The sequence below is a fragment of the Macaca fascicularis genome, chromosome 15, assembly GCF_037993035.2.
Source record: "Macaca fascicularis isolate 582-1 chromosome 15, T2T-MFA8v1.1".
NCBI classification, from domain to species: domain Eukaryota; kingdom Metazoa; phylum Chordata; class Mammalia; order Primates; family Cercopithecidae; genus Macaca; species Macaca fascicularis.
The window spans coordinates 40,276,303-40,296,285 of NC_088389.1; the positions used below are offsets into that span (position 1 = coordinate 40,276,303).

General features: G+C 39.9%; 2 long non-coding RNA genes across 11 annotated transcripts in view; both read right to left on the bottom strand.

Annotated features, from left to right (window-relative positions):
* The window catches only part of LOC102136378 (uncharacterized), a 145,767-nt gene that overhangs the window by 97,190 nt on the left and 28,594 nt on the right, over positions 1 to 19,983 (bottom strand). The window lies entirely within an intron of this gene.
* On the bottom strand, positions 3,496 to 7,340 carry LOC135967378 (uncharacterized). Its single transcript, XR_010581457.1, has 2 exons — positions 6,884 to 7,340; positions 3,496 to 5,649 (listed from the first exon to the last, which is right to left on the bottom strand). It is a non-coding gene; the product is annotated as an uncharacterized lncRNA (long non-coding RNA).

A 19,983-nucleotide genomic window follows, 5' to 3' on the forward strand; every position in this document is an offset into this window, starting at 1 on the left:
GAAACATGTCTTTAGACAGGATCCTGAACATTTAGACCTGATCTGCAACTGCAGTCTCGCTGGGAATTTGTGTCCCACAGTGAGTGATTACAGCTTTCTGTAAGCACAAGTGGCCTTCCTGATAAAATTCAGCTCCAAGGAATTAGGAAAGAGGCCCTCATTTGGTTATTTTTCAAGGCCCTTCCTATCTCAGGCCAGCAGCTTTATTGTTCTGTGGCTGCTTCAAACGACCTTCTCTGGAAAGACCAGCACATTCTCTCCCTGCGCCTTATCGGCCTCTCTCAGACCCGCTCATTTGCCTAATGGCATCTCCACAAAAGCAGTAGAAAGCTCCAAATCTGAGCTGAGCAACTTCTCACTTTTGGCCAGCTGCAAGAATTCCCCTGGCCTCTGTGTTGGAGGCTCAGAACTCACCGAATATCCCTGCTTTCCAACTTTTGACCTTGCTGCAGTCGATGCAGACATGAGAATTTGCTGGGACTCAGACCTTCAAGACCCACTGGGTTCTCCAACATGTCATGTTCTCCAGTATTCATTAGCTGGCAATGCACCTATTTGTCCCAGACTGCTTGCTGCTTCACTTTCGTGTTTGGACTATGAGCAGGGAGCAGAGGTGGATAGAGACAATATTGTGTGATGGGTAATAGTTTTCTGATGAGATAGATTTAAGGAATCTTACACCTAGATGTTTGACCTTACATGCTACTTAGATTTTCAAAGTTGCATTCTTATTCATAAAACAGTTATACCCACTGCCTTTCACTTTACCCACTCTACTTGGCCATACCAACCTACCTAACTTTCCTTGATTGGGACAAATATGCCAGTGCCCCAGGGTCTTTGCCCTTGCACCTCCCTTGGTCTGATATGCATTTGGGTCTTCTCAAATGTCAACTAAGCCGAGAGGCCTTCTCTAATATAAAAAGCAACTCTGTCTCTCCTACAATTCGCTAAGGCCTTAAACAATGTTTTTCATCACACCACCTATTGCAATCTGCTACACTATTATGTTTTAAATTTGTTGTATTTTTTGGCAACCCGAGAACATAAGCTTTATGTGCACTGGGAATAAATTTCTCCCTTTTTTCTAGTTCTATCTAATTACCCTTTACATAAAATTATAATGCATTTACCCATTTTAATGCATATTTTCATGAGGTTTTGAAAAATAAATATACTGTGATCAGATATAGGATATTTTTGGTCACCCTCAAAAGTTCTCTGTGACACCCACTCCTCATCCTACACAACACATTGATCTGCTTTCTATAACTATAGATTAGTTTTCCTCTTCTCAAATTCATAAAAGTTGAAGTATACAAAAAGTATTGTTTTTGTGTGTCTGGCTCTGTTCTTTGAATATAATTTTAAGATTCATTCACGTTCTTCTAATGATTCGCTGTTTATTTCTTTTTATTAGTAAATAGTATTCCATTGTGATGAATATATCACAATTAATCTCCTGATCTTTTGATGAACATTTAGGTTGTTGCTAGGTTGGGGCTACTATAAAAATAGGACCACTAGGAACATTGTGTACAAGCCTTTTTGTGAATATATATTTTCATTTTTATTAGATAAACAACTAAGAGTAGAACTGTTACTAGGTAATAGGTTAAGTGTAGTTTAACTTATCTCTAAATCTCTACTATTTTGCTGATATATCTGTACTATTTAGAACAGTGCCTAGCATGTGCTAGGCATCCAATAAATATTCATCAATTGAAAAACTTTAACAATTAACTATAAGAGCAGATGTAAGTCCAGATTACTCTGCGGCCCAAGTTAGAGCTTTGTCCACTGCTTCAAACTGATAGATGGGGGATATTATTGATGTGTAGCCTCCATCTCAGACTTGGATGGGCAATGCCTATGTGAGCAGCTTCTATGAGTCCCTTGCTGAAACCATTCACGATAGAATGTGAGTGGAGACAACTCTGACACCCTGACATGAGGCAATGTTTCCCTGGCCTTTATATTTAACAGAACTTGCCTGGCTGTTTCCTTGCCACTGGGGAGCTGCTGTTATAATCCCCAGAGTTCTTCCTCTCCAGACTCTTGCAATCCCATTATCCTCCTGCCTGGAGAGACAAGCTCGTCTGACAACACTGCCAGCACAGAGACTCATGTGGATGTATTAAATTCACCACCTGGTGACTATAATTAAAATTCCTCTCCTTTGATTTATTTTGGTTGGGGGAAAGAAATCATTTAAGTTCTTGGAGGTACAGATAAGAGATGATATATGTCCCATCTATTTCCATGATAGTAACACTTCCTGCCGCTAACACAGATGGAAACGCAACTTCAATCACATCCCCACTTGACTACCTGTAGTGGAGGAAAGATGAGGTGGTAGTGGGAAAAAAAGAAGAAAAGAGAAGTAGTCTAGAGGAAGGACATAATGAGAAACATGCAGGATATTTCTGGGAAAGAGATTTCAGCCAAAGAAAGACGTGCATCTGCTTGATACAAAGAATTGTCTTTTCCAACTGAGAATGCAGCCCCTCTTTTCTGTCAGTTGAAGAGTAGGAGATCACCTTGAAGATGATCTAATCCAGGAGCTTTTATCCTGATATCTAGAGGTAGACTTGTAGGGAAATTACAAACTTCCAGGCATTGAGGAGGGCAGTAAAAGTACCTAGCTTTCCTCGGTCTCACAAAGGAGTCTAATGACTACAAAGACATTAACAGACCCAGTCAAATCCCCAAATTTTAAGTTAAAGATATTTAAATCCAGAGAGATAAGGAACTTACCCAAATTCATACTGCTGGGTTATGTCACAGTTGAAACCAGCACGCAAGTTTCCTGACTCTCATATTTGGTCCATTTCATCTTAGTGCTTGCCTGCACACCTGTTAGCAGGTGGCTCTGTGATTTGCTCTGTATTCTAGTTAGGCCCCATAACAACTCCTGGCGATGGACAAGGCAAGTGTAACTAATGCCTTTTGATAGAAGAGAAAAAGAAGCTCAGAGCAACGCAGGCAACTCACTTATTCAAGATGTACTTAGTAGCCCTAAATTGGTGTGGCTTCAGGGATCATGATTCTAATATCTCCTTCAATCAACAACAGATCTTTACACCCTCACGTGTGCTGCTCCCCTATCTCCAGGCCTGCACAAGTGTGGGTATGGCTTCAGAGTATTGGGCCAATCAGAGTATGTCACTCTTCGGGTGATTTTGACCCAAGGTGTGAGCACATGTTCCAAGCTGAGCCAATCAGAAACCTCATCTGGATTTTGTTTTTAAACTGAAATTGAAAGTGAGTTCTTGATCTCTGATAAATGATTGAGGAAGTGACACCAGATGAAATGATTGCTGCATAGAGAGGGCTAGGAGGGTAAGACTGGCACAGCATGGATGAGGGAAAAAGACAAAATCAAAACAAAACAAAAACAAAATATCTTAACATAAATCCTTTGGTCTTTTTTCCCCAAGGCTTACTTTTCCATCACTTCCTTATCTATGCAATATCTTAGTATGCTCCTAATAATTCTTTTTTGGGAGGCCGTGAAGTAGAAGAAAATGCTTGGATAAACTACATTCAGGGAGATATGCTATTTGCACCTGAGTTCTGCCTAACAGAATGTCTAAGTGTTAGTCAGCTGGCTTATGCCCAGGCCATCTCCCTTGGACTGGGTCTCTTTGAGAAAGCCTTCAGTGTTATTTTCCACAACCACTTACACACCTTCACTGTCAGCAGGGAGCAGGAAGATGTCTGGGGGAATTGGCTTAGCACTAAATGCAGGACCCCGAGGAATAGCGGCTCTCTCTTCCCTCTAATCTCAAAGTTAAGAGGAAGGTTTCTTATCCCTTTTCTTTCTCTCTTTATTTCTCTCTCACTTCCTCTCTCCTTGTACTGGCTCCCTGGCATCTTTTACTATCCGTGGCGTTCTGATGCCCCCTGCTGCTGGCTGCAGGCTGCTGGCTGCTAACTGCAAGAAACACTGGTTGCAGGCTCTGTGTTGGTTGTCTGTGCTAGTTCTTCCACCTCTCATTATGTTTTTCTCTTATGTGATCTAAGACTCTGGCTGTGTTTTCTCACCATCTCTGTGCCACTTGTATCTTTTCTCCCACACACCTCATCTTTCTCATCGTCTCTTTCCTCTCTCAGTTTCAGTTTCCAACTTTGTTCTCTCATGCCTTCATCTGTATCTCAGTCTATCTCTCTGAATTCCTAGTTCCTGCATCTCGATCTGTGTCACTGACTCAGCTTCTGTTGCACGCCCTCACCCACTCATCAGTGGAATGTTTTTTGTTTTTGTTTGATTGTTTTTTTCACAGAGAGACTCACCACATGTTCCTCCCATTGTCCTAAGAAAATTTAACATGCAGGTGATTAGCCTTGCTGCGTAGGCAGGGTGGTTAGCTCTTTGCACAGAAAGTTTTCCTAACTGAAAAATAAAGCATTTTTCCAGAGTTCTAGAATGTTAGATTTATTCCACAGTTTTGTGTAATATTTGGCTTTTTTTCTTTCTTTCTTTCTGAGGTGTAGGATTTTAAAATTTACACCTGGTAGGAACTAGAAGTAGGGAGGAGGTGAATATTGGAAAGCTCTGGGGCATGTTCTAGATTGGAGAAGGGAGTTATGGAAGTTATGGTTCCAGGGCTCCCTGTGAAAGACCAGTGCTTGTCACATTTGTGCCTGAGCTGCTCTGTGTATGAGGTGCCTGCTCAGCAAGTCCTGTTGATGGATCAATTCTTTGGTTCATAGGACTAATATTCTAAGAACTCCACTGGCCTGGGTTTGTTTTTCTACCAAAGGGAGCTATCATTAGCATTTGAGACAAATACCCAGACAACATCCCCAAAGTGTATCTCCATCCATCTGGGTTCACAGGAGGGAGGGCGTATGCTGGTTTATGGAAAGAATATGATTTACACTAGTGCCTGTGGCTCTCCAAAGCGGAATGCAGCTTAGGGGTAGCACGAAAGGGTGTGTACAAAACACCACCAGGCCAGGTGAACTGCATACATTATTCCACTGTCACTCACAAGCATCCTGCAAAGGCTTGTTTTCTGGATTAAAAAAACTGAGCTTCAGAGAGGTTAGGTACATTCACAGCCAGTAAGTAGCAAGGTTTAAATCTGTCTTTCAGGTGCAAAACCATCAGGAATATAAATCAAAAGCACAGGTTAGGTCATAAGGAGACCTTGGACTAGACTCCACTTCCCTGGGCTCGAGTTTCTCCGTAAAGGTGATGATGGAGTCGTCTCATGATATTCTGGGGTCTCTCTAAACTGTAACATATCAAGGTTCTGTCACTCTGTCTACTACTCACTACTTTCCCTGACAGCTTTCCAATTTGTTCTGTTGTTTAATTTATGAGAACATATATATGTCTATAAACTGTATATTAGTGGGTTTCTCTGAAGGCAAAGATTATGTCATCATCAAGCTTTGGTTTCTCACAATGCTTAACACCTTGTTGTTTTAAATGTAGTAGACACTAAGTTTTTGTTTTATTTTCTGAAAGCAGAAAGAGTGGGAAGGAACAATTCAAGCAGGTAAGCTAGAGAGAAAATACAAAAGACAGGAAGAAAGGAAGGGGAAACATTAGAATGTGTTTTATTACATGACAGGACTCATTTAAGACATAACAGAAGCTTCATTGTTTTTTCACTTTTTGTCTTTAAGTGCTGATTCCTAAAAAGGACCAAAAATATTAAAACAGAAAGAATTAGTAGCCTGCCGAATATCACATTGGGGATGAAAATGTCAACTCTCTCAAATTAGAAAGAAATCCAGGAAGAAGGCAGTACCTATTCTAAAGGGTTACATCTTTGAAATCACCTTTGTAGGTGTACATTTATCCTACAAAGCAAGACGCCTCTGGAGTGCAAACACACTTTTCCCAGCTTCGGGAAAACCACTCAGCATGCCACAGCCCCTGGAGGTGCCCGTTTCCACCATTATCACTGCCTCCCTGCAGAGCAGCCTCTCCAGGACAGACGCTAACAATCGATAGCAAACACCTCACACTTAAATCCATCAATGAAAAAGACTGTTACAATAACAGCAGCGATTTTATGTGGCTACTGATTTCTTTGGGGCCTCCCCAACTCAAAGGTAAGAAATAATAACAGGTCATTTTTCATCAAGACAGACGATGCAGAAGGGCGATTGGAGCAGAGGTGCTTCCAATGAACTGTGTTGCCCATGTGAGCACTGCCAAAAAAAGGAAAAAACCCACCTCCTGGGAGGCTCTTGTGTTTGGGCTGATGAAAAAAGCAACACAATAATCAAGACAGCACCAGGCAATCCCACGTTCCTGGGCAAACCCATCGCTGTGATTTTACCTGAGTCTGCAAATAAGATTCTGTGACTGGTAAAAGGATAACTATTATCCCATTTCACAGACGGACAAAGAGAGACTCATGGGAGAGAGTGGCAGAACTAGGGCTAGACACAGAGCTTCTCCCTCTTAATCCAGTATTTTTTGATTTGCTTTTTTCTCCCTTGAATTGAACAGCAAGGAGACAATCCAATGATATAGATCTAAACATTAAGCACAACCCAAATTGTGCTTTAGAAGAATATTTAATGACCTGTGGAAATGTTTACAATACAAAATGTAGTTAGAAAATAACTATGTGTGCACACGTGTATTATAATTCCAATTATGCAGAAATTTTATATAGACACATACACACATTATATATCAACCAGAAAGTATCTCTGGATATAATGAATGACTTCGGCTTCCTCCTTAGGCTTTCCTCTACTTTATACATTTCTTACATTCTGCACATATTCCTAATGTTTCTAAAAGTTAAGTTGAATATATAATTTGAATTAATAATATATATGTGTACAAACACACACCCACACACAAGTCAAAATTAGGTCATCTCAAAGGAAAAAAAAATGCTTTGCTTACTTTCTCTTGCTTTCCCTTATGGAGGACATAAAACCAATCAGTGATCGAATCCAAAGTCTTTGCTAGACAATCAACCTTACGACCTAAGTCAAATGCTTCATCCCTCAGGGCTCACATTCTTCATCTACCAAAAAAGAGGCATATTCCTATTTATTGCCTAATTTATATGGTTTTTGAAAAAAGTAAATGAAGAATCAAAATTTTGTGCCTTGAGTCCAAATGTATAGGCAGACAGAAAGCTGGTAGGTGATGAGAGACAGGGAGTCCTTCTCTTGAAACCACAAATTTATTCAGAATTTCTTCCTGTCTTCACCAAGCTGTAGGCTGAAGCAGCCCCCATGATTATCTCTTCCTAATCAAATGGGTGCCTACCTAGGGAGGCAGATGTAGCTCCGGTGGAGGGGGTGGGAGCCTCTAATTGCAGGATTTACGTGAGAGGAGATTCCCCAGAGGCAGAGAAACAGACAGACTAGGAGACACCACAAGCTATTTCCTCAAGCAGAAAAAGACAAGGAGACCTTGGGAAGAGGCGACCCTGTTTCTGGCCCTCAGGGTCTTTGTAGGTGGAAAAGGAAGTTAAAATGGAACTGGGTGGAGAGGGATGGGATTAAATTTGAGGTAACTTTATTGAATGGCTACTTTCTGCAAGGCACTATGGGACTAGTAAGGGCGAAAATGCAACAGCAAAGAGTTCAGAAATAAGATTTTTCTAGTGCCTAGTGTGAGTCAGAAACTCTGTTAGAGTCTGTGTTTAAATGACCAAGTTGAATCTTGAAGAATAATTTGTGGGGTAGTGATTAAATCCGCAATATGCGGCACACATTAAGCAAGAGCCTCCCAGAATAACTGCAGGTCTTTCAAACATACCTTGCTTGCCTGCACATGGCTTTCTTTTCAACTTGGCTTCCTTACAACATAAATGTTGTTCCTTTTACCTAGGATGCCCTTCCCACCCTCCCGACTTGAACAACACCTTCAGGAATTTGTTCAACTGCCACTTCCTCTAAGAAACCTTCTTGTACCCCTCTACTCTCAAGCTAGTTGAAATTCTGAACTCCTGCTGCACTCTGCATTATTTTTTGTAATTATGTTTGCTTGTCTGCACCCCTGCGAATTGGATATGTTATTTTGTGTTTTTGTTGTTGTTGTTGTTGCTTAGTTTGTTTTCCCCCACGTTTAGAATCCCTGGTGCCTAACACAGTGTCCAGAGAAAAGAAAGTGCTCAATAAATGTTTGTACTCTAAATATGAAACTTGATGAAGTCGTGGAAAGAAAGCAAAGGGTATATGGATAAATAAATGAATGAGTGAATAAATGATATGTGAATAAATATATCAATGAAAGAAAGTAGAATGTTTCTAATGCAGCTCTGAATCTTATAGATACAGACAAAGAAAGGAAGTAAAAACCATGGGAACTGAGCAGAGATGGCAAAAACATACAGGTCACAAAGACCAACCTCAAAATAATGCCTCATCCAGGAAAACCATGGCTATTTTTAGCCACCAGTTTCCCAAAAACAGCATCAAATTTCTTGCAACTGACCTGTGCATTTTGAAAATTTCCAGTCATCCTGCCAATTTTGTATCTGGTACATCCTTTGGGGCTCATGTAGAAGCTCCAGGCCCCCTAGATCTGCAAGGGGGCAAATAATGTTCTCTGATCCTCCTGAATCAAGTTGTTCATGTGTGTGGCTTTCCAGCTAAATCTGATCATTGCTCTCATTTAGGATCTTCTGTAATGAAAATTCTTGTACCTTCAGCTAATAGGGTTGCTTTAAAAAAATAGGAAAAACTTGTTGTGCCAAAGGGAAGGCTGTACTAGAGAAAGTCTTGTATACCCCCATGAAATCTAGCATTTTATGGTTTCATAGTAGTACAACCACCAATCATAAAATAGTATTTCTTTTCTTTTTTTTTTTTCTTTTTTTTTTTTTTTTTTTTTGAGATGGAGTCTCACTCTGTCACCCAGGCTGGAGTGTAGTGGTGCAATCTCGGCTCACTGCAAGCTTCGCCTCCCAGGTTCATACCATTCTCCTGCCTCAGCCTCCCGAGTAGCTGGGATCACAGGTGCCCACCACCAGGCCTGGCTAATTTTTTTGTATTTTTAGTAGAGACGGGGTTTCACCGTGTTAGCCAGGATGGTCTTGATCTCCTGACCTTGTGATCCACCCGCCTTGGCCTCCCAAAGTGCTGGGATTACAGGCTTAAGCCACCACGCCCAGGCCCAGTATTTCATTTTTAAAAATGTCTTGCCATTGGCAAAGAGATTGAGAGATATCATGTGCATTTTCTCATGTAATCTTCATGACACCTTTAGTGCAGTGGGCATGATCATCTTTCTTTGAGAGATGAAGAAACTGTGGCTCAATGAGATGACTTACTTTTCTTTTGTCTCAGCTCCTCAGACACTTTGTAGATCTTCTTTCCTTTTCAATTCTCTTTTCTACCATAATAGAGACATGCTCACACATATCTGGTTCTTTTCTCCTTCTGGACACATAGAAGGACTATCCTTCCCAGACCCTTCTAGATAGGAAGGGCCATGTTGCTAATTCTGGTCAATGAGCTGTCAGGAGACGCACATGTCATTTGAGGATATAAAGCATTTCCTTGCTGATGCAGCAGCTTCCAATATCCATTTCCACTCTCCAGGTCACATGTTTCCTTCTTCCTGTATTGGAGTCTCATGGTGAGAAAGTGGAGCCACAAAACCAAAGCCACTTGGAGAGCTTAGCTATGACACTGAAGAGTGGAGTTGATTTGGCATGAATGAGAATTAAACTTTTGTGGTGTTAATCTGAAGACCTTTGGAAGTTATTTGGGGGTGCAATGTAACCCATTCTTACCTGACAAATGTAGATGTTCCTATGAAAAATTGCAAACCTACTCTTCAGTCTCTGAAGCCCACATCACTTAGAGTTTCTGCATCCATACTTTCCAGAGGTTTTTCCAGTTCTTGTTACTTAGTGCCCTCCTAGCGATCCCCTACAGAGCATTAATCGTGGCTCTCTAATCATCTTTGGAAGTGCACTTAAATTTTAGTTCCTGATCAATACTCCTCCCCGCAATGCCTCACTTCTGCTGCCCTCCCCTGCATCACTGAAATAAACAAGCTGGGCTATCCCCAGGTTGCAGTACTTGCCAGCTTCCTATCCATTCCACTCCAGACCCACTGACGTAGCAATTACAGAAAAGACTAGAGTCAGAAGATCTGTTGCAAATTTGAAAATTTTTGGAGCTGAAAGAATTCATCCAGTGGTAGAATTAGGAATATAGGGGATGGAATTTGCCTCCTCCAATGCTTGCATACCCTCTACAGCAGAGTAGGAAGGTTACACTCAAGTTTCCCACAGAAACACCTCTGCGGCAGGGTATTTACTAGCTCACAAAGCATTTCTTCCTTCTTTGAACAATCTGACTCTAGATAATTATTTGTCTTGGGCCTGTGTATTCCATACAGGTCCCTGACTGTACTACTTGAGAGTTAAACAGAGAAATCCATTCTTCTTCCTCATAACAATTCTTTAAGAATTTAAAAACAGTTGCTAGGTCTTCTTCAATCTGCCACCATATCTCCCCTTTCAACCTAAGCCTTCTCAATTTTAACATAAGAAAAATAATTATTAAACAGAAAAAAACTTACCAGGAATGCACAGCTAGTAACTAAAGTTTCTGGCTCCCAATCCAGTGCTCATTATAGCTGTTTATTCATCTTTTTACTCAGTAAATATTTTATAAGCATATAATATATACACAGTGGTAACACAGGGCTTACAATTTAAATATGATTCAACTCCTGTCACAGAAGAGCAAAAATTTTAGTAAAACGTAAGATGTGTGGACAGGTAGCTACTGTAGTTGGAAGAAAATGAAAAAAAAAATTCATTAAATGCTTTCTAAATGTCAAGCACTGCCAGGTGCTTCATATATTATTTCATTTAATTTTCAACTACACTCTAGGGTTGACAGTATCATACCATTTTGCTCATTTAGGAATTGAAACACTGCTCTAGATTTTTTTTTATTGCTGCATAAAAGACCACTGAATCATAGTGGTATGAAACCGTTTGATCATGTTCATGAAGTCTGTGGGCCAGGAATTAGAACAGGATATCACAGAAGTAGCGTGTTTATACTCCAAGATACCTGAGGCAGTAGGGAGGTCTCAAATGTCCAGAGACTGAAATCAACAAGAGATTTCTTTATGTACAGGTCTGGAACCTGAGGTGAGTTGACGTTTGGGCTCAGCTGAGACTGCCTGTAAGAGCCACCTACCTACGTAGAGGCCTCTCTATGTACCTTAGCTTTCTGCTGGCAGCTGGGTTCTTCTAACAGTATCTGAAGTCATGCAATCCCAGTTCCATTGTAATCTATTTGGTCAAGGTACTTATAAGGCAAGCATGGATTAACTTAGAAATTACACTCCAGTTCATCATGGGGAAGTGAAAAGGTCACACTGCAGAAGAAGCTGTGGTACAGGTGATATCACTGCAGCAAACACTGAAGGCTTACGCTGTATAGCTGGTGTGTGTTGAAGCAGGTTATGAATCCAGGCCACTTTGGCTCCAAGAGATTTCCTATGAAACTTCAGAAGATGGGTAGATCATTATGTTACTCAAGAAGGCTCCATGGAGGAGGTACCATTTGGAGTGGGCTTTAAAGGAGGGGAGAGATTTGCATGTGGAAGCATTCTACGTATGGGGTAAAGTGTTACTAAGTCACACTTTAAGACTAAGGGGGGATCATGATCTTCCTTCACTGTCCTCAGGCTATTTGCTATTCCAATAAAAAAACATAGATAATTATCTTCTCCCAATGGTAAACAGAAGCACTGGACATAGGAAAGTTCTTGTGACAAAAATGTGGCATTTTTGCCAGATGGCAAGTTTCCCTGAGTGACTATTACCCATGACACAGGGAACAGAGCTTGTGACACAGCCCAGCCACAGGCAGGCAGAGAAGACTGGGCTGAATTGAAGAAGAAAGGAGAAAATCTCACTTTGGGAGACCAAGGGTGGCCTGAAATCCTCCATAATGAGGCAGAGTGTCATGGCAGCTAGAACCCATTGCCCTTGAGCCCCTGGGTGACCAAAATTAGCTCAGAGAGCATTTGAAATGAAAATTTTAGATGTTGTTGACAACGGTGCACCCCATACAAAGGGAGTCAGGCAAAAGGCAGGCTCAAGCCCAAATTATGGTAGAAGAGGTCTTCATGGAGATTTTGTGAGCACCCAGTGGAACTACTTTGCATGGTACTATTCTACAAAGAATAGGTTTTTCTATTGCATATTTTAAACTAGTTGTTATTAGTGTATATGAAAGCTGTGACTTTAGTATACATATTTTTGAAAATGGCAATAATACAGAAAAAAAACCTGAGCACAAAATTCCCAACAATTTTCATTGTCCTCTATCATCAATCGCATCTCCTACATAACACATTACCACAGCCATGGACACCTACTCCATAACCTGTTACATTTTTATATTTATTTCATTACTTGCTTATTAACTATTACACCTGTGAGAATGCAAGTTTCATACAGAAAGTCACTTAGTTCTGTGTCCTCAGCGTTAAGGTAGTCACTCAACATCATGGTCATGCTTGCATTATGTTGGTCACTTCATATTTGTTAAGTCAGGCCCTAGGGATAGAAGAGAAGGACTGACAAGCTGATTTGTACTGATTTAGAAGTTTTGGGATATTTATTTGAACTTTAAGGTGAAAGAATAAGCCCTTAATCCCATAGGAGCTGGCATGACCATTTTTAAAGTTCAAAGTTCTCTTTACCTAGTTTAGTAATCACTGAGGGCTTTCCTAGGCGAACCGAATCAAATACAGCTTTTAAAAGAAACAACACTGGGTCCTTAAATCCCAGAGCAAAGAAGGGAAGAGAAAGAACCAGAGAGATGCTTAACTTCCCTGTCAACCTGATTTGGATACTTTCCGATGTCCCTTAAGTCCAAGGGAAAAAAGACCTCTCTAAGGAAAAGAGATCCTGCTCCCGAGACAAAGACCTGCAGTGGTCTGCAACTGGGCAAGATACAAACAGCAGCCATTTCCGCCAGGTAGGCTATAAATCCAGCCTTTATTACCTTTTATTATGTTGTTTCAACAGACTCTTAAAGACAGCACAACGGTCGGTTGATAGCTGCACTAAATCTCTTTCATTTTCTCCCCATATTACTTTTGCCTCCCGAATTTTTTTCTCTCTCTTCATGAGTCAAATTTTATGGGTCTTCTCTAGAGAAGGGCTGTAGAATGGAAACATTGTTTATGATTGGGAAAGAAAACCCAACAACCCTCAAACCTCAAAACTGTGAGCTAGCAGTGAATGTGTGTGTGTAACCTGTATATATAGACATTTTACATTTTATATGCATATATATATGCATACACATATAAGGCAGAATAGCAGAGGAGAGGCACAAATCTAATGGCACAATGGGAGCTGAGATTATGTGTGGAGGGAATGAACATAAGAACCATTTACTGTTGACATATCAAAGGCTGAAATGGAATTAAAATAAACTAAGGGTCACAATTTTTTAAAGCCCTACTTAAAGAACAGAATTCCATTATGGGCTGAAAAGAAGTCCCAAGAATACTGTGAGGTAGAAGTGAGGCAGGGAGGGAAAGCAGGAGAGGAGGAGAGAGGAAGAGGAAGAGAGGAGGAGGAAGAAGGGGAGAAAGGAAGAGGAAGAGGAGGAGAAGGAGAGAGAACAGGAGGGAAGAAAAGGGGAAAAAAGAGTGGAAAGAAAGAAGAAAAGAGGAAAATGGGAATAGAATGAGAATGAGAACAAATAAGGAAAAACTATATTCCAGAATCTTTCTGTCTGGGTTCTGAAGTAAGGCTCAGAAACATTTTCATTGCATTTGATGAAGCAGATATTAAACAGATATTAACCATAGATCTTCAACAAGTTTCTATTTTATTTGTCAATCAAATATTAGTGCCTCTTAGGAAATTGAACACTAGATGCTGATCTCCTTACTATCAGCATACAAATACACAGTGTCCCCACTCCCACTCCCACCGATATTGGCAGTCACCTTTCTTTAAGACTCCATAACTTAGCCTGTACTTATTCTTAAAGAGTCAATTAATGATCCTTCTCATCGCTGAAACTGACCATATCACTCTGATTTTTCTCTGAGCCCTTTGTCCTCTTTCAGAAGTGCCTCATGACGTCTCTGGTCCATCAGACTTGGAAGATTTTTTTCATATTTGCCCTGCTTTTTCTTTCAGATCTTATCAACTCCTTGATAACTGGTATCACATGGACATCCTCAAGTTGGGCTCCCTCATTCAAAGCCTGGCTCTACATTTACTAGCTGTGTTATGTTGAGAAGTTACAATTGAATTAGAACCTGTTTCATCATCTGTTAAATGGGGGAATTACCACCATCTACGTCATGGGGTGGTAACCAGAATCAAATAAGATGATAGATGAGAAGTGCTGGCTCTATCCTGCTATCTAATTCTTGCCACTTTCTAGTTGAAAGGCAATGGGGCAAGCGACCTGGGTTTTGAAGTTTGCTTTTCTCATCAGAAAAAAAAAGTAACAACCAACCCTTGGGGACATGAGAAGGTAGTATAATACTGTGGTTCTAAGTTCAGATCCTGGAGCCAGACTACATAGATTCAAATGCAAGTTGCCCTACTAATGTATGACCTTCAGGCAAATTACTGAACTACTCTTTGCCTCTAATTACTTATTTGTTAGAAAATGTTATTATTACCTACTCCATAGTGCTCTTGTGGGGATTAAATGAGTTAATTCAAGTAAGGTGCTTAGAACAGTTCCAGACAGAGCGAGCTTTAATATATGTTAACAATTGTTATTGTGATTTCAGTGAGATAGTATGCATGAAGGACATGGACACATGGTAGGATTTCATCACGTGGTAATCCCTACTCAGGAGATAAAAATCCTTCCACTCCCAGAGTTAAAGTCTATCAATAGAGACAATACATTGCAAGGAAATGGAATTTTTATCTCCTATAATCTAGGTGAATGCTTGATACCATCATTATCGAGGAATTACTTTTCATTTGTATTTCTTATGCATCAATATTTTGTTCAGGAGAGCACTGGATCAGGGACTTGCGAATTCACTAGATAGAAAACTTCTGTTGTTTCTAATGAGGAAACCAATTCTTCAAGCCTTGTTAGAATTGCCAAACAGGGTTTCCTGCTGGGCGGCTTCATTTACTTGGCATCTCCTACTGAGAAACACCAGTACCATTCACAGATTGGGAAATGGAGAAGACAGACAACTGAATGAGAAATACCAACTTAAATGCTGAAATTTGTCATCACCTTCCAGAGAATAGGAACAGATTGTTTTTTTTTTTTTAAGAAAATGAATTTTAGGAGTTAGGCAAATTCATTGCATTTATATCCTCTGAAAATGTCAGAGCTAAACAATGAAATGTAAGATCTCCTACAGTGGCAAAGCTGCAATTGATTGATACCAGCTGCTGGGAGCAGTGAGGAGAGGGTGATTCTGAGGCTACTTCCTAGTTCAGTGGGAAAGTACTATAATCCATTAGTGATGCCTGCCATGGCCACGGAGTTGGACAGTGTTGGACCAACTTGCCATACTCTTTCTGTTTCTGATCTAGTCAAACTTCCTAATGCTACAGATGTTTTCAAATTCCCTACATTGGAAAAAGAAGGGTTTAGACTATGTTCGTTTTTAAATGCCATTTTAGTACATACAAATTTACTGAGATGTGAAGAGTTAAAAAAATAAGAATGATTTGTGTATTCTTGGCAAGCAATTGGACACTGCTAAACAGATTGTATAAACTCTTGAATAATGATGTTATTTCTTGGATAGTTTAAACCGTCTTTTCCCCATCCCCATTGGTAATTCTGTTTTTAATCTTTACTGCCTAGGAATCCTATTTAAAAAAGGCTGACGCTTGTTTAAAATCTTTACTAATTCTATAATAGTAAAGTGTACAAAGAAATTGAACTTTACCAAGAATTTGAGGATAAGCAAAATAAGCTAGCATGTGGTCACCACAAGAAAAACATATTTCATTATTGTGGGCAGTCTTCTAAGAATTTTAACTTAAAGAGAAGTTTTTGTTTTTTTTTTTTCTCAAGTGGTTCATGGATTCATGGGTTTTGTTTTATTGTTCCTGTTTTTGTTGTTGACCTACTAATGTAATACTAATGATAGCAACTGTTTGTGATTTTTGAGCACTCTCCCTTATTTTATTTCATCCGACCTTCATATTAGCCTCATGAGGGAGGCATAATAAGAACTTTTATTCTCATTTTACAGGGAGGAACTTGAGCTTCAAAGGTAACGGATTGGAAATACCAGTGAAATCCTGTTTTTTCTCTCTCTATCTCTCTCTCCACCTTGGGAAGGAAATTAGAGGTTGAACAAACTAATGCCATTGATTTGATTCAAAATCTGAGCCTCACATATCTCTGCCATCAATCCTAATATCCCTTGACTTAAACTAATTGAGTATCCTAATAAATATTTAAATATAAAATATTTAATGTCCTAACACATAGGTTCAAGACAAGTTGCAAATTGTCAAATGATTGATAAAAAGCACAGGATTCTATAGTACGTAAATGAAGAAAGTTACTCTCAGTGGTGAATTCAGAGAAGGATTCATAAATGAGAGGGACTTAGTTTGATTCTCAAAATTAAATAAAACAAAAAGATGTGAGATGAAAGACATCTCAGAGAAATTTCAGAAAAGTGGTACAAAATCTTGTCTTGAAATTCAGTAGAGAAAAAGATCCCATACAGTTCCCTGGCGTGAAACAAATGGAGCGACATAATTGGAAAATGATTTCTGACTCCTTATGTTTTTTAGTTACACCCATAGCTGGCATGTGGTCACCACAAGTGGTTCTACTGTGGCACTGACCTTGCTCAAACATGCCACATGGTTTTTAGTGACAATCAGTCCTGTGTCTTCATCCATTTTTTTTGCCATTTGCTAGATGCATGGCCATAAGCATACAACGTCACTCCCAGACTTCTTTCCTTTTTTCTTTCTGCTTTTTGCTTAATTTTCCTGGAAGAAAAAACGATGTCTATTTCCCAGGGTTGGCATAGAATCGTGACAACCTACAAAGGGCACCTGGCATACAGCATGTGCTCAGTGCATTAGTTCTCATCCTTATTTCTTACTGTCACAAGCACCTATCGGACTCTAGAGGAAAGAAAATATTTGATTTTCTCTAGGCAGTACCAAGCCTGCAGATGAGAGTATCAGTGCTGAAATTGAACTTCGTGTGTATGTGTGACATAGGGTTGAACATTTCATCAATTTCTAACATTGTTCAGCTAGAGATTTAGGGTAGATCTCCAGGAAAGCATGGAAGTGACTCTAAATTAAATCAACCTGGTAAATTGCTCAGGGATTGTGATGCCTTGCCACCAATAAAAAACAATAAATCACTTCTAGTCTCTAATAGTTTACAGCTTGATCTAGCAGAAGTAACTTTTCAGAAATTTTACTAAATGTTCATTTAATGAGTGTGAGGTGAGTGACACAATCTAGTATGTATGAAAACAGATAATGCTTATTATACTAGACCCTATTTCTTAGAATAAAACTTAATGCATATGGACTCAATGTGATTAGGCAAAAAGTGAAAACCTTTTGGATTTCGTGAAGAAAAAAACATATACACATACATCTTTACCCATATCTATACTTACATACATATGTATGTATGTACTTATATAAGCATGTATGCACGCATTTATTTTTGAGTGTATATGGCAATCCTACCTACTGTACCAAAATATTTCCTCATGAAAGATCCTTGCAGCATAGATAAGGAACAATTATAGTTAACACACCAATTTATACTATGCATGTGGATATTTCTAAAGTATAGACAAGTAATTTTTGCTATTAAGCTGTTTTATCGTAGCTTACCCCACAATCATTTTGTTTGTTTTTGAGATGGCGTCTCACTTTGTCACCCAGGCTGGAGTGCAGTGGTGCCATCTTGGCTCACTGTAGCCTTTGCCTCCTGGGTTCAAGAGATTCTCCTGCCACAGCTTCCCAAGTAGCTGGGACTACAGACAGCTTCGTGCCACCATGCCTGGCTAATTTTTATATATTTTTAATAGAGTCTGGGTTTTGCCATGTTGGCCAGGCTGGTCTCAAACTCCTGTCCCCAAGTGATCCTCTCACCTTTGTCTCCCAAAGTGCTGGGATTACAGGTATGAGCCACCACATCTGGCCCTCACAATTATTTTTAATGTTGTATAGTTTGCTAAATAAAACTCTTGTAATAAGATCTGTAAAGGCTTAGTTTAGCCAGCAAGCAATACTGCACAAGCTGATCACCATTATGGATCAATGTTCAATCGAATGTTAGAATAAAATTTATCTTTACAGAGGTGACATGTTGATCTGCCATTACCGGTTAACATCATAACCTGAAGTGGCTTATTAAATATCATCAAGGCCTTAGGAACAGAAAATACAAGGAGAGATGATGTTTCTTGCTGAGGATGGGTGGAACATAAAAGCTACCTAGAGAAGGTCAAGTGGTTGGTAAGGGGAGCTTGTGATGGCGTTGATCATCTAACGTGGAATAGGAATGGATAAGAGGAATTAGCTCTGGAAACAGAACTACATGATGGGCAAAGGTGCCCACCGAGTTTCTTTCACGTAGTCAACAAAATGTTTGAGGATATACAATGTAGCAGTGTATATGTTTATGCAATAGCATCTGCATATAAAAATAGCAAATGTGAAAAGCAGAGCCCTTGCCTCTGGAGATTATGTGTAGCGCACTCTCTCTAAAGGTGTGTGACCCCCCCTACCAGCATCATCAGTACCACCTGGGAACTTTTCAGAAATGTAAATTCTTGAAGTCCACCCCAGACCTACTAAATCAGAAGCACTGGGATAGAACCCTCTAATCTATGTATTTAGGAGATTTTTAGAACCACTGGTCTAATGGAAAGTATTCTAAAACTTCTGTTCCTCAAAGCTATCCTGCTCCAGCAAGTGTGAGAGGGAAATAGCTTAAAATGGCAGGAAAGTTATTGATAAGGCTCCTTGATTCCTGACTGTCTCTTTGCCTACACAAGTCATTTGATATATCTGTGATGTTGCCTGGTGCATGCAGTCCCAAACTTTCCTGCTCACCAGAATTACTAAAGAGTCGTCTATTCATTCATTTATTCATTCTTTTTTTTTTTCTTTGAGGTGGGTCTCTCTCTGTTACCCAGGCTGGAGTGCAGTGGCACAATCTCGGCTCGCTACAACCTCCACCTCCTGAGTTCAAGCGATTCTCCTGCCTCAGCCTCCCGAGTAGCTGGAACTACAGGTATATGCCACCACACCTGCCTACTTTTTATATTTTTAGTAGACACAGGGTTTCACCATGTTGGCCAAGCTAAACTCTAGGTCTCGAACTCCTGACCTCAGGTGATCCGCCTACCTCAGCCTCCCAAAATTCTGGGATTACAGGCGTGAGCCACTGTGCCCAGCCTCATTTATTCATTCTACGAATATCTGGGAAATATTGACATTAGGCATTCATATAGGCATGAAGATGCAGTTGCAAAAAAGACAAGCATTATCTTTGTTCTTAAGGAGTTCAGAATCGGAATGGGATGTCAGAATATAAACAACATAAAATAATCATAAAAATTGCAGAAGCAAATAAAGTGTTACAAGACAGTCTCTATGTGTTGTATGGTCGAGGGTGTAACTTAATCAGAGTCAAGAAGTACCTCTCTGAAGAAGTGATATTGAAGCTGAAGGATGAATAGACATTACCTGAGAAGAGAGACCAGCCTTAGCAAAGTTCTAGAGAAAGACAAAACCTCACTGTGTTCAGGGAACTAAAAAGGGCAAGCATGAGTAGAGTGAAGAGAACAAAGGAAAAGCTGTCCTGGTTTGAGATTGAAATGGTATAGGTTGTTCGAGACCAAAGCAAGGTAGCCTGGGAGGACACCAAGAAGAACAGAGAAAGGTGAAGACTCAATTCAAGTTAAGATGGTCGCTATGGCCTCAAAAAAAAAAAAAAAAAAAAAAAAAAAAAAAAAAGAAAGAATTGGATGAGAGCAGAGCAATGAAGGCT